The sequence below is a fragment of the Herpailurus yagouaroundi genome, unplaced genomic scaffold (assembly GCF_014898765.1).
Source record: "Herpailurus yagouaroundi ecotype Mexico unplaced genomic scaffold, PumYag 100, whole genome shotgun sequence".
NCBI classification, from domain to species: Eukaryota; Metazoa; Chordata; class Mammalia; order Carnivora; family Felidae; genus Herpailurus; species Herpailurus yagouaroundi.
The window spans coordinates 30,422,048-30,436,804 of record NW_024412391.1 but is presented as its reverse complement, the minus strand read 5'-3'; the positions used below and the strand labels follow the sequence as shown (position 1 = coordinate 30,436,804).

Genomic DNA, 14,757 nt, shown 5'->3' with positions numbered 1-14,757 from the left:
GGAAGATGAAATCTGCCAATTTATATGTACATGTATACACACATATACATATATGCACATACATATATGCATATATGCATATTCCCTAACTCTGTCCAATGAGAGGCCCCAAGAGAATAACTGTGCCCTACTCAACAGCATTGAGTACATCTAGAAACCAAATCTTGACTTGCAAATATCACTCTTCATTCATTATAGGGAACTGGGGATCCTTGGGGAAATAGCTGATTCAAGAGCTAAGGAAAGAACAAGATGATTTTAGAACCAGTTGTTGTGACAGAAATCAAAAGAATGATGAAAGATGCCAAAAGGATACAGGGATCAGCTTAAAGGAGCTCAGTTGGCCAACTCTGGAACCATTTGAACATCAAAAAATATAATGAAAGTAACTGATTATATAACCCAATGGATTAAATATAAAACCTTTAGTGAGGAATGGGATATGTACATAGTTTCAAATACCTCTTCATGCAAATATGATTTACAAAACTAGAAAAGGAATTTCACAGTGAGGAAGTCTGACACACGCCATCTTAATTAAGTGATTGAAGTGATCATCATTAAAGGGACAAATTAAAATTTTGTACCACCTGATAGGAGGCAATGAGAAAAGTGTGGCCCCCTCTTCTGTGATATGCCTGCTGAAGATTCATCACTTGAATCAAATCATGACAGAAAGCTAGCCTATTACAGTGTCAAAGTCAAGGAAAGACTGAAGAACCGTTTCTGACTGAAGAGGACCAGGAAAACTGGATGCAACATGTGGTTCTGAACTGCATGTGTTGCTGTAAACAGCACTACCAAGACCATGAGAAAAGTTGAATGGAGTCTGAAAACTACATTACAGTCCTGTATCAGTGTTGATTGTTTAATTTTGAGATTGTATTATGGTTATGTTGGAAAATATATATGTATGCATTTAATTTTTTTTCAGGAAGACATAGCGAGCACGAGTTGGGGAGAGGCAGAAACAGGGAGAGAGAGAGAATCCCAAGCAGGATCCATACTGTCAGCACAGAGCCTGACATGAGGCTCCATCCCATGAACCATGAGATCATGACCTGAGCCAAAATCAAGAATTGGTCGCTTAACCAGTGGGGCCACCCAGGAGCCCCGGGAAAGTGTTTTTATTTGTAGGAGACGCAGAGTAAAGAACTCACGTCAGCAATGTTCTCTCAGGTAGTTCGGAAAAAAAAAATGTTTTGTTGTTGCTATTGTTCTTTACTTGTGCTTTTTTGTAAATGGGAGATTGTTCCAAATTATATTTTTAGAAATGACACAAAGCTTACTACACATTCAAATTAGTTAGCATCTTATCCACAAACCTTCCAGTTTTGTGTGTTACCTTATATCTTCCCACTTCCCTGAAATAACCACATGCTTTAGTTCCAGAGCTGGTCAAGCCTCCTTCTCATCCTTTTACGGGAATACTGATACCTTTCTCTTCTCTCTCCTAGAAAATGTTTCGTTATTCTTTATGACCCACTGAAATGCTCTCTCTGTGGAACCTTTTCAACTCTTTTGAACACAGTTATCTAGGCTCTCTATTCCCATCAACTTTACACATTACTCTGTGGGTATTGTCTGTAATACAATACCTGTTATGAAGGAAAGGCCTGCAATATATTCATCTTCCCATTCCCAGGACTTCTCACAATCCCTAGAACATAGAAGCAGCTCAATATACTGTATTGAATGAGTGAACACTAAATTAATGGATAAGGTGTTGGAACTGTTTGTTAATATTGTGTTTCAAAAGGAGTTCTGTTATAACACTTAATCTTATATATCACATAAGCTTGTGAACATATGATCTTTGGGGGAGTTGTAGTAGTCCTGTTATATATGTGTTACATTATATATCCTTTCAGATTATTATTTTTGAATAGAATGGAAGTAAAGAGAGGGAGAGAGAGAGAGAGAACAGGGAGGGAGGGAGAGAGGAAAGAAGAAAGAGAGAGAGATTAGAAGGGAGGGGAATAATTTTGAGTTTGGGAAATCCAGTGAATTAGTTAGACTTATCACCTCTAATATCTGGTTAGCACAGCTGCTTGGGCATAGTGGACAGTATACTTACGTTAGGATAGACAAACCTGCATGTAACCTCCAATTCTGCCAATTTTCAGTTACGTCGTGTTGGGCAAATTAGTTAACTTTGATGATTCTCAGATACTTCATCTTTTAAATGAAAATAATACTGTGAACTTCATAGGTTCGTTGTGGTGATTAGAGGGAACATTTTATTTTATTATTTTATTTTTTTAATGTTTATTTTATTTATTTCTGAGACAGAGAGAGACAGAGCATGAATGGGGGAGGGGCAGAGAGAGAGGGGAGACACAGAATCCGAAGCAGGATCCAGGCTCTGAGCTGGCAGCACAGAGCCCGACGCAGGGCTCGAACTCACAGACCACGAGATCATGACCTGAGCCGAAGCTGGACGCTCAACCGACTGAGCCACCCAGGCGCCCCTAGAGGGAACATTTTAAATAAAGAGTTTAGCATTATGCTGGGGATATTATGAGTCCTTAGCAGGTGGTAGCTCTTATTTTTATTATCCTTAAGTTTTGATGCTCCATATTCTCTAACTGATAAACTATCACCCTGTTGTACTTGATCAAGAAGTTAATACACTACAATAAATATTTGAAAGTATGAAGCAGCAAAATCCTACTTCTAAAATATCTCATAGTTTTATTTTGTATCTATAATAGTGTTTATGATTACAGATTTTGCTTGCAGTTTGGTTATTTTCCTAGGCAGTTGTATTTCCGGGTGGGTTGTGTATGAGAATAGACAATTGGACATTTTGCACATGTAAAGCATCTTCTTTGGTTTTGACAAGATAAGAGGTATATTGTGCTTAGTTCTTGGGATCATTTTCTTACTTTCCAGACAAAAGGTTTTCTACTGCTAATCTGTCAGTCTTAAATCTCATGGGATATGCTCTCTTCAACCCTCCTCTCTCTTGTTTTTTGAGTAAATAATTATATGATGTGTTCTTCCTAATGCATACATTGCTTTAAATCAAAGCTCTTTACAAGAAAAATTTACATGGAAATGAATCACATAGTAAGTATTAATGGTGTTTTGAAATAATAAACAGCAGCTATAATGGCTTTTAGTCAAGTCAAACTAAAAAAATAAAATAAAATAAAGTAGGTTACTGAGTTCAGGCTGATGTTATTTTTCACATCACTTCTCTTAGAGTTAGAAAATTCATGAGGAATAACAATAAAGTCTCCCAAACTGGAGACAACAAAAGATTTCAAAGAGTGAGCCCAAGATATCACACTTCTAACTTTAAGGTCATGGAGAGTGAGAAACCTAAGCATAGAGATCCATTCAGGGTCTGCATTTGCCTGTAACCCCCAGTGTTAAATGTGAATTTCTATGGTGGCGATGTCCACATTCCTCACATGAATTGCTGAAGGAGTTTCTACATACCACCTCCTTCAGTATTCACTCTAAACAAGTCAGCAATCACTATTCACTCTTTAAGTTTAAAGAACATTCTTTTTATGTGCGTTGAAAAGTGTTGTATAAAATTGGAAATTTCCAGGGTGTTGTTTATGTTCAAGGACAGAATTAAACAATGAGGAGACATCAGGTTTGGAAGAGTCTCTGAAAACAAAGACAACCTATATCCTGTATGAAGAGAAAAACATTAGTTGGAAAAGGCTGTGAGTCGATGCATCACTGAGCGCACATACACCAGTGTAATTATTACTAGTAAGTCCCTCTTCTCATGCTCTACACCTGTACTGCTGGGTCTTTGACAGTGCTCAAGAGCTACACTTTGCTCTGTGGATTGCAGAGGGCACCTAACAAGCCACCCATATTTTGGAAGCAGTGAGCTAGAGGATTAATGAGTTGCTTAGGCCCCCTCCTTTGAATGACTATTTATTGATTCTGACAGAGGCATAAGGAAGTGAATGATAGAGAGGAGAGTTGCATACCTCATCTGGCTCTCTGCCTTAATTTGTTTGTGAAAATGAATTAAGACTGATGGCAAATAATACCGTGCAGGAAAGACAGGACACAGAAAACTATAATGGTCACAGAAAGGGAGAGGAACAACTAAAAAAAAAAAAAAAATCCAGTTTTTAGCTGGGTGCTATTTTTATAGTCTAGGATTTTAGGCACACATAAGCTATTTTAATATCATGTGTATGAATACATTCACAAAGTTATATGCAGTTTACAGCCTTAAAAACAAGGTTTTCCTAACTTGCAGCACAGTAAGCTCGATTTCGTGTACCTGGGTCTGAAAAAAAAAATCAGATTGCGTTCTTTTAGTCACGTACATCATCACCAATAAAAGAGATTTCAGGTGTTCAACCACAATGGCACCCTTGTTAAAGATGCATGAAGTCAATGGAATAGATCCTATTTCTCTACCGCTGTAGAGGCTCTGGAGGTCTGTCAGTGATAAACATTTGTCTGTCACTTAAATGAGGCATAAATGACTCAGAAGAGAAGATATAATTAATATGCGGGGGGGGGGGTTGTTTGTTTGCCTTCTTGTTTGGTTTTGTTTTGTTTTTGATAAGGCATGCTGTTGGCCAGACCAAAATTAAGGTTAAGAATGCAGTACTGTTGGAACCCTCTCATTCTATGTGGTCTTTAGCTTCTCTTGTTGATGGGATAAAAATTAGAGTGAAAACTCCAGTCAGCTGGGCTTCTGTGTGGCTATACTGTTGTATTAGCTTCCTAGGGCAGTTGAAACACAGTACTACAAACCTGGTGGTTTAAATTAGCCAAAATTTATTGTCTCCTGGTTCTGGAGGCTAAAAGTCTGAAACGAAGGTACAGGCAGGGCCATCCTTCCTCTGAAATCTGTAGGGGAGAGTCTTCCTTGCCTTTTCTAGCAGCTGGCTGTTTGCCTGCAGTCTTTGGTGCTCCTTGGCATGTAGACACATCACTCCACTCTCTGCCTCTGCTGTCCCATCGCCATCTTTTACCTGAGTGTCACTGCCTCTGTATTCTCCTCTTCTCATAAGGACGCCAGTCATATTGTATTAAGGGCCATTCCACCCCAGTATGACCTCATCTTAACTAATTACCTCTGCAAAGACACTTCTAAATAAGGTCACATTCTGATGTACTAGAAGGTTAGAACTTCAATATATGGTTCTGAAGGACATGATTGATTGATTTCCATGTGTATGTACGTATTTATTAAAGTTTATTTTGAGACAACACACACACACACACACACACACACGCTTGAGTGGAGGAGGGACAGAGAGAGGCAGGGAGAGAATCCTCAGCAGGCTCTGCACTGTCAGCTCGGAGCTCAACTTGAGGCTCAATGCCACCAACCATGAGATAATGACTTGAGCCAAAATCAAGAATCGGTCACTTAACTGACTGAGCTATCGAGGCGCCCCTGAAAGACACAGTTTAACATATACAATTCTCAATTGTTTTTTCCCTAGAACAAATATGTTTTGGATGATTTATTTACATGTAAGACAGTGGGAAGTACATCCCAGTGAGGAACAAAATTGTTAAGAGTACTTAAAGTTAGGTTGAATTTCACGGAGTCTCTTACCTTCAATCTAATTACTACATTCTTCTCCCTTCAACAGATTTTAAAAATGTTAGAATGTTTGAAAAACAGAGTTTCCTAGTTTCTGCTTTGCCTGATGAATTTTATAAAATAAGTTTAATTATTCTCTTTTGCCAACTGCTAAAATTAATCTTTTGCAAAACTGCTAACAAATCAGCAAAGTTTCTATAAACCTCTCAATCTATCTATGATTCCAGTTCTCTTCAGACAGACCCCAACTCTGGTATAAACCAAATGCCAACTATGTGCCAGGCTCTGGGCGGGACACTTTTCCTACAGCTCTCCCTAAATCCCATTATGTTAGCATTATTCTTTCCATTTTACATATAAATGAACAAAGTAATTATCGTTATGTGAGGTCAGTCACTTCTTATAAAGTGTTAAATGCAGAAAACCCACCCTTTTGAATTCTCCCATGTCCATATAAATGGCTTGACTAACTTTTCCTCACTGACTTGGCTGGTTGTTTGGCATTATGTACAGACTGACCTGTTACTATTTAAACTTGGCCTCTGCTTATTACAGAGAGGGAAAAAAAAAATCACCCTGAATTTACCTTATGAAAGATATTTTCCACTAGTCTTTTTGAAGACTGGTAATTGTTTTTCTGCTTTTTTTAAATTAAAAGGGATATAATTTTATTTAATTGTAGAGCACAGACTCAACATTTGAACCCTTTATTAATATCACAATACAATGCATGTGTTTACCTGGTATAACCAATATTGAATTCAATGCAATCTACAAGCATTTTTTATTCTCGTATTAATATGGCAACTTGATATTTTTAAGACAATATCCCTAGTACTGGTCAATTTACAGGAATGTGAGGCAATAATTGACTTTGTTCTAATGGTAAGATTAGCTTTTATTCACTGAAATTTCCTTTCTTTTTTTTTAAATGTTTATTTATTTTTGAGATGGAGAGAGCGTGCATGTGAGAGGAGGAGATGGGGAGAGAGAGAAAGAGAGAGAGAATCCTAGCAAGCTGCACACTGTCAGTGCAGAGCCCAATGCCGGGCTCGAACTCACGAACCATGAAATCATGACCTGAGCCTAAATCAAGAGTCGGATGTTCAACCCACTGAGCCACCCAGGCGCCCCTCCTCCTTTCTTGACTCCCCATTCCAATCATCTCCATCTGTGATTTATCACTACACGGCAGCAAGAGAAGATTCTGTTAGTCCCTACCTGAAACGCATTACGCATTAAATGAGACCCAAGCTCCTCCTCGTGGTTCATGAGATGCATCCTGGTCTGAACTCGTTTCCTTTGTGCTGCTGCTTGTTACTCTCCACCCTAACTCGCTTGGGGTTAATTTCTCATCAAGAGCTGGTTCTTTCCTTCCCCGGACCCTCCACTCACACTGTTCCTCTGCTTTTCCATGGCTGTTCCTCCTACTTATTCACGCCTCAGCTCATATTTGGAACATTTCTTCATGGATGCTTGCCTTGCTTAACTCTATCCATTAGATTGCCCCATGTCATTCTCCTTCATGTCACCTTCTGCTCTGTTTATTTTCTTATGAGCACTAAACACCCTTCATTGTTTGTTTACCTGTTATTGCTAGGTCCCCCTCTAGACAGTTAAGCTCTGTGAATGCAGAGAATATGTCTGTTTTGTTAACCACAGTACACTCAGTTTCTACCTCATTGCCTGGCACGTATTAGGTGTTCATTAAATATTTATGGAAAAAAATGAATTGGCATTTAATACTTGGTTTCCCCATGAAATCTTGGTACATTTTTAATAAGTTTGGTTTTGGCAGTCTACTTACTATTATATGGAGGAAACCAAAGAAATACCAAGGTATGGGATGTTTTGCTTTTATGTTTGCTTTTTGTTATGTATTTGAGTGACAACATTGATTTTAGGAGTTTTATAGCTAATTGGAAGCTCTTCTAAAGACAATATTCGACCATATTATACTTCCATCACTATATTCAAAGGGTAACAAAAATCATCATTGTCCTGTGTGTGCCTCACACTTGACATGGGTTAATTGGGAATATAAAAGACAAAGACAAACTCAATACTGACTTCCAAAGCACAAATTTAAAAATATATAACTATCCCTCCCAAAAAACAATATAAGACATTATGAAAAATGTTTAGCTATAAAAATTATTCATACCTCTCATAGGTTGCTGGGGAATTTTAATGTTTATATAAGTACTACAAATAATGACTCAATTATATATATGAAATGGTTGAATTGGTGGCTACTCTCTTTATTACCATCAGAGTATTAAAACTGCATTTGTTTAAACCATTAATGTGATACATTATTCTTTTAAAAAATTCCCCATGATAATTGTTGGCTCTTTTTCATATCTCTTCAGGACCCAGCCCATAATGATATGTCAAATAGGCACTCCATACATATTAAACAAACGAGTAGTCATTAAATACATGCCATTAAATTGAGATCTGAACTATTCGTATCTGTTTTGTGACCTTTCCTAAACATTACCTTCACCCTGTAGTATAATGCCCAGAATTAGGGGGTTGGGGGCATGCTCCTCAACTTTGCCACTTATTGCCACTCAGCTCCCTCTTTCTATAATGTTACTTATCTCAGTGGGAGCTCCTGAGACTGCATGTGCAATACTTCGTACATCTTAAGCACCCAGTTAGCTGGTTACTGAAGCTAATTATCAGGCAGACTGTAAAACAGATGGCCATTTGTGATCTCTTCTAGCTCCTTAATCAAATAACTTCAAACACCTTTTAAAGGCCGTATCTGGACACAGTCTTCTAGAAACTCTAGGTAATATGCATAAGGTAAATGTGTTCAAAATTAGCCAAAAATACCAAAATATATGCTTGATTTTTTCTATCTGTAACAAAATTTCCAATGTCAATGAGGCAATAATAACAAGTCTCATTGGAGTTACTGATACATGTTATACTTTGGCATTAGCTAGCCATATTCTAATATGCAGTGGGTATCTTTCATCCACTTACACTGTACTTCTTTTCTTTAACTTTACCTGTAGGGGTCACTGGTGTCACAGGGCAATCTTCCTCTCTGTTGAGGTTTTGAAGGGTAATTACCTGCTGACAGGTAATGTATTATAGGAATAAGGTAATATATTCTTACGATTTACTATTCAGTAAGGAATTCATTAACATAAAGATTATGACCTAGAATATACCCTTGGGAAACTTTCATGTTGATATGCTTTTATTTGGAAGGTGAGTCACTATGTTTGCTAGTGGAAAATAGTTGACAGAAACTTCATTTTTAACTTACTTCTTATTGGATATAATTATGGGGTTCAGTCAAATGACAATGAACCAAGAAAAAAAGTGAATCATTCATTTAAAATTTACTAAATAGATATATCCTTGAATATCATAAGAGGTATGATTGTCATAAGAAAAATGCATTATATAAACTTAGTTAATGAAAGTAGCTTTATACATTTTATTAGGTATGTTAGTAAATTCTAAATAGTAGCCTTCTTTTCATTCAGGTTGTTAATATAATAGAGACTATAAGAGATGCTTTGCATCAATTATTTAGTTAAATTTTTTTTTTCAACGTTTATTTATTTTTGGGACAGAGAGAGACAGAGCATGAACGGGGGAGGGGCAGAGAGAGAGGGAGACACAGAATCGGAAACAGGCTCCAGGCTCTGAGCCATCAGCCCAGAGCCTGATGCGGGGCTCGAACTCCCGGACAGCGAGATCGTGACCTGGCTGAAGTCGGACGCTTAACCGACTGCGCCACCCAGGCGCCCCATCAATTATTTAGTTAAAAGAGTGCCAATAAACCTTAGCATCTGATAATCTAATACAAATTCAATTTTTGTATTCATATAACTATTTCTTTCATATATGGTATTTACCTAAGTATCAAATAAATAATCTTCAAATAATAATTTTTAATTGGTGAAAATGACCCAATTAGACTTATTGTTGATCTGTTTCTTTTCTTTGAATAAATGTTAAGATACGGAGTTTAGAGACAAATTGGACTATATCCAATCCATTTCCTTTTCTAAAACAAAAATTATGTCAGCCAGGGAGACACCGTCAATGTAGAAAGTCTCCATGCAACTGCTGACTGGGGAGAGTGATCATCCACAGGCAATCTTACCTCCTCTGTGTTGGTCAGAGAACAGTACAGGGAATTCATTGCTGGTGTGTTTTTTTTTTTTTTTTTTTTTTTTTTTTGTGGGGAATAAACTAATTAATGGGGCCAAAGAAATAAAGGAAGTTTGGTAATTTTCCACTAAAGTTTGGAGTAGCAATAAAATCAATTCAGAGAGCTTATTTTTAAGAAACTGATTTTTTTTTTTAACTCAAAGCTGAAATTGGCAATGAGACCATCTCAAACCCATAAGATAGTTGTGTGACTCCTTGATTGTTAGAACTGGATCCATCAGGTTTTTGCAAAATTAAAATGGGATTTTAAGAGTTAATTTTTTAATTCCTTAGAAATTTCTTCATAACCTTTCTCTATTTCACAATGAAAGGCAAACACTATCTTGAAGTTGAAATGCAAGTGAATTCTGGAAAAAAAATGTATTTGTACTAGAACTGCAAATGTTTGATAGAAATTGGAAAGTGGCTCTTTAAAAGAAACTCTCAGCAGGAGAGCCATAATTAGTTTTGAGGATTACTTCTAGTGGCTTCTCAGACCAACAGGACTTTGTTTGCTGTAGCATCTTAAGGTATCTAGGGGACATTTAGGCTTCAAATATCAAGGGAGATATATTTTACTGTAGTCCAAGGAGCAATTGAAAATATATGTGAAAGTCACAACAAAAGCTGCCAAGTAGAAGCCATTTAACTTTATATTTTTCACAATCTTAAAAATAATCTTTGTGTAACTGTCCCATACTGTATGGATTTGTATATTTATTTTTAGGAAAAAAAATCCTCTTCCACTCTTGTGGTATATATTCTGGTTTTGGAGATAAGATATAAAAACACCACAATAAAAATTAATATGAATTTTCTAGTTTACATAGCAGGGATTAGGAAAACAAATCATCATTTTAATTTTATATATCAAATTTGTCTAAAAGCTGAATCTGGCAAATTTTTCAACTCACTGGAAGAGTACCATAATCAAAGTATAGAACTTCATACTGCCATTAATGAATTAAATAAGTAAATATTTTTTGAGCCTATGTGATATACCAATTTTTGTTTAGATATAAAAGTATAAAATGTGGTCTTTCAATTTACCACTAGTTGAGAAGAAATGCAAGTAAGGTAAAAGTAATGATCAAAATATAGTATCTATGTGCCAAATGAATGGAAATATTAAAAATAAGAATTTGCTAAGGAAAGATATTCATATCTGCCAACCACCGTCATGAACCAAAATTATTTGTGATAGTTTTAAGCACAAAGTCAAGCACAGAGAGTCCATGACTTCTAGAAGCTGGTGATCATATATTTACTTTATAGATGAGGAAACAGAGGATCACAATTGTAAGGGACTTGCCCGGCGACACACACAGAAATCAGTGATAGAGTGTGCTGGTAGAATTATGAAGGCAAAATGAACTATGGCAACAAGCCTGAATTGGTTTTCATGCCTATAGTAATACCTCTGCCCTCCTGCCCTCCTCTTTATGCCTTGCTCCCAAAATAATCTTCCAGAAATGCCTTTGATCTATCACTGACTTGTTTAAAGACCTCTTCAAGTCTCCATGAAATCTAAACTTCAGGCTGCTTTCCTGCCTTTTTTTTTTCCCCCTCACTGCCTTCCCTCCCTCTATGCAAACTAAACACAAACCAAGCTATTCTCCAAAAACATTCTGAACGTTTTTAAAACGTTCTGCCTTTGTGCATACTGTCTTTTCACCCTGTAATGCCTTCCCTCTTATCTCTTCAACTGCAAGCTTATCCATCCTATGTTCTGCTCAAAAAACCACCTCTGGGGCCTTCCTTAATCTTTTCCAGTTGGAATTAATCTCTCCCATACTAAGCCTATTATACCTCTGGGGTATATATCTATTGCTCCTACAAAAATTGCAAGTTCATTGAGGACTGAGACCTCCAATTTCTCATATTTGTATCATCTGCAGTACATTGAATAACTTACACATAGCCACAGAGAAGTAGCAATGACATAGCAGTTTATTAGTAATAACAATAAACATAATTAAAATATATAACTTATATTAGGCACTTACCCGGTGGCAGGCAGTAACCTAAGTGCTCTAGATGGAGTCAGAATTTGAAGCCAGGCAGTCAACTCCAGTATCCTTGTGTTTAGCCGTGTAGGTTCTGGAGTCAGCTGCTCTGGATTGAATCCTGATTCTACCACTTACTAACTGAGTGATCTCTCTGTGCCTCAGAGCCTCATCTATACAATGAAAATATTAATAGGGTCCACCTCGGGTTTTAAAATAGATTGAGTTAGATCATTTGCGTTAAATATTTAGGGTAGTGCCTAGCACATAGCAGTGCTGATTAGTAGTTAACTCTATTTATTATAGTTTTTTCTAAGTATTTATTGAGTTAAATTAGTTCAACCCTCTTGGGTAACACTTCTTACTTTCTCACCTCCTATCAAAATTCTATTCTAGCTTTAAGGACCTGCCCATGAGCCAACTCCTCTGTGAAGTCCTTCCCAATGTCATCAAGATTATTCTTTCACAGTATGGTACTCTTCTAATCTTCTACTACATCTAACTATAACACCTGTTAGTTTCAGGAAATAATTACAATCAGCTATGGTTAGCAATAATGTAAGAAATAGCTATGGAGTTACCAACTTTTTCTCATGATAACAGAGAAATGACTGTCTAACCTTTTGTGTTTTGACTCACCTAAACATGTAAAAACTGTTCTTGTGGTAGGCAGAATACTTTCAAAGTCCTGAGTAGGAATATTTAAAACAAAAACTCTATACTTAGTCACAACTACAGCAGAATTCTAATTTATAAATTGGAAGGCACAACCTCTCAAGGTCTCCAGGTAGCGTTAACATATGAAAGATGAAGTGTTTACTCAATATGCTAGTAAAATCCCAATTTAATTCAATATTTTCCCATACAAGAATTGTTTTGGTATCTGAGGAACCATACTCAATTTTCTAGGTTATATTAAAGCATGTTTTTGATGAGGTAATACATAAAGATGTATTTTCCTATAATGAAAAGTAAATATATAGTAGGCATTTTCCCCGAATAAGATGAGAGGGATTTTACATTTGTCAGGACTTGATAGCTTATTAGGTCAGCTATACACCATGATGTGGTTCAGGAGTGCGACACAAATAACCAGAGGAGTGGTTGCAATGTACTTTGTTATTGCTGTGTTTTGGTCATGCCTTTTGAAATTGAAACATGACAAGTAGTCTAAATTAGTCATTGGCTAATGTGGTTTTTAGCACTAAAATAAGTTTTTATTTCTTTGTCTAGTTATTTAATGAGAATACAATAGGACTATTATATATTTTGGTAGCATCATACTTCAGTGAGATCATAGCAAACACTAACCAGTCCTAAAATCTTTTGAGATGTTGTATCTCTCCCATACTAAGTATTTAAGTATATTTAAGTATCTGAGATCATCTTAAGGTAGAAAAGGCTATCATTAAAATGCAGGTGGAAAAGAAAAAAAACTTAGAAATCCAGGTTGTCTCTCTCAGGCCTCTCAAAGAGATTATGATCTCTTCTACAGACCGCTCTCAGTGTCTCTGCTACAAGCGTGGAGACTTTGAGAAAAATAATATCAACTACTTCAAATGCACGTACCAGCATTCCATAACAAAGGAGGTTTGATTCCATTAGTCATTTGAACATAGACCTTTCAAGCCCTAGGGAATTCTTGGATTACAATGAAACAAACATTTTAGCAAATGTCTCGGAACCTGTAATAACAAATCACTTCCTTCTCTTTAACATAATAATTTTCAAACATATTTTGAATTCCATAAAAGGATATGTGGTAGTATGATTTACAGATAGATCATAAATATTTTTGAAAATTCAATTTCACACAGTATCTCTGATCTAATTCTAAATTCTTTAATTTTGAAATTTCATTAAGTTTTTTAAATTTTAATTCCAGTACAAACATAAAATTATAAATTCTTTTTGATTAATTTCTTAGCACTTATCGAAGAGAATAAAAGACAACATACTCAACCAAGGTCTGTTGCTATTGACAAATCAAGCCTTCTAAACAAAGCCATTCTTAGGGCTAAACTATGCTATGAGATAATCCTAAATACACATCATTAAAACAGAGACAGCCAGTACACATATTTTTCCTCTCCCTTTAATACTCTTTTTGGCTAATACGCAGGACTGAATTTTTCTCCCACCAAGCCCCACTCCTGCCATTTCCTAGGACATGACACATACAATACTCAGATAAATACAAACAACATTTGATAATGTGACTCAAAGCATGTTCACAATTTGAACCCAACAATTGGAGTGGAGCTCCCTTTCTCTTGAGAAAACAGACTAAAACCTAGAATGCAGGTTGAACAAGCTCCAGGTCTAAGAAGAATAAAGACATAGCCTTCCTGCTAAGAACAGCACAAAACAACCAACTGACTTTGCAGTTGACAGAATCTGCAATGTTTATGTTACTCCCACAGCACAGAAGCCTCCAAATCTGATGATAAGATCAGCTGCATGTGAGGATCAAGAAGCCAGGTGAAAACAACTACAAATTAAGATCAAGACAGGGAGAAATAAACTCAGAAAAAGAAAGTGACCGTGAGCTTATAAACAAAAATTCTAAAGCACATAAAGAAATCAAATACCAAATACAGCTAACCAAATCAAGAATTGGCATATTCATTCCAAGCTAAATTTATTTTATGAAATTTTCCAATAAAGACCTTGAATATTTATGTTTATGATTCTCAAATTGATAAATGGAAGAATATTTCTGTTTTTTTTAAATGGTGAGGAATTATTTAAAAATACATTTAAAAAATTCTGGGCATGAGAGGGAAGAAATTCTATACATTTAAATAAAAACCATGGTTATTAAAATTTGAAAAATAATTTCTACATTAGAGTAGAAGGGAAAAACAGTGAACTGGAGGAATAACTTAAGGAATTCATTAAGAATGCAGTATAGAGGGGCACCGGGGTGGCTCAGTTGGTAAGCATCTGACTTCAGCTCAGGTCATGATCTCAAACTCTGTGTCAGGCTGTGTGCTGATAGCTCAGAGCCTGGAGCCTGCTTGG

The 14,757-nt window shown here is 36.3% G+C and overlaps 2 long non-coding RNA genes across 2 annotated transcripts in view; one reads left to right on the top strand and one right to left on the bottom strand.

Annotated features, from left to right (window-relative positions):
• Nucleotides 1–12,091, bottom strand: part of LOC121028459 (uncharacterized) — a 78,583-nt gene extending 66,492 nt beyond the window's left edge. The window contains exon 1 of the long non-coding RNA XR_005789238.1: nt 11,734–12,091. This is a non-coding gene — a long non-coding RNA (uncharacterized LOC121028459). The remainder of the gene's footprint in view (nt 1–11,733) is intronic.
• LOC121028458 (uncharacterized) overlaps nt 1–12,222 on the top strand; it is a 207,809-nt gene extending 195,587 nt beyond the window's left edge. The window contains exons 9-10 of the long non-coding RNA XR_005789237.1: nt 8,575–8,642; nt 12,130–12,222. This is a non-coding gene — a long non-coding RNA (uncharacterized LOC121028458). The remainder of the gene's footprint in view (nt 1–8,574; nt 8,643–12,129) is intronic.
• The last annotated feature ends 2,535 nt before the right edge of the window (nt 12,223–14,757 follow it).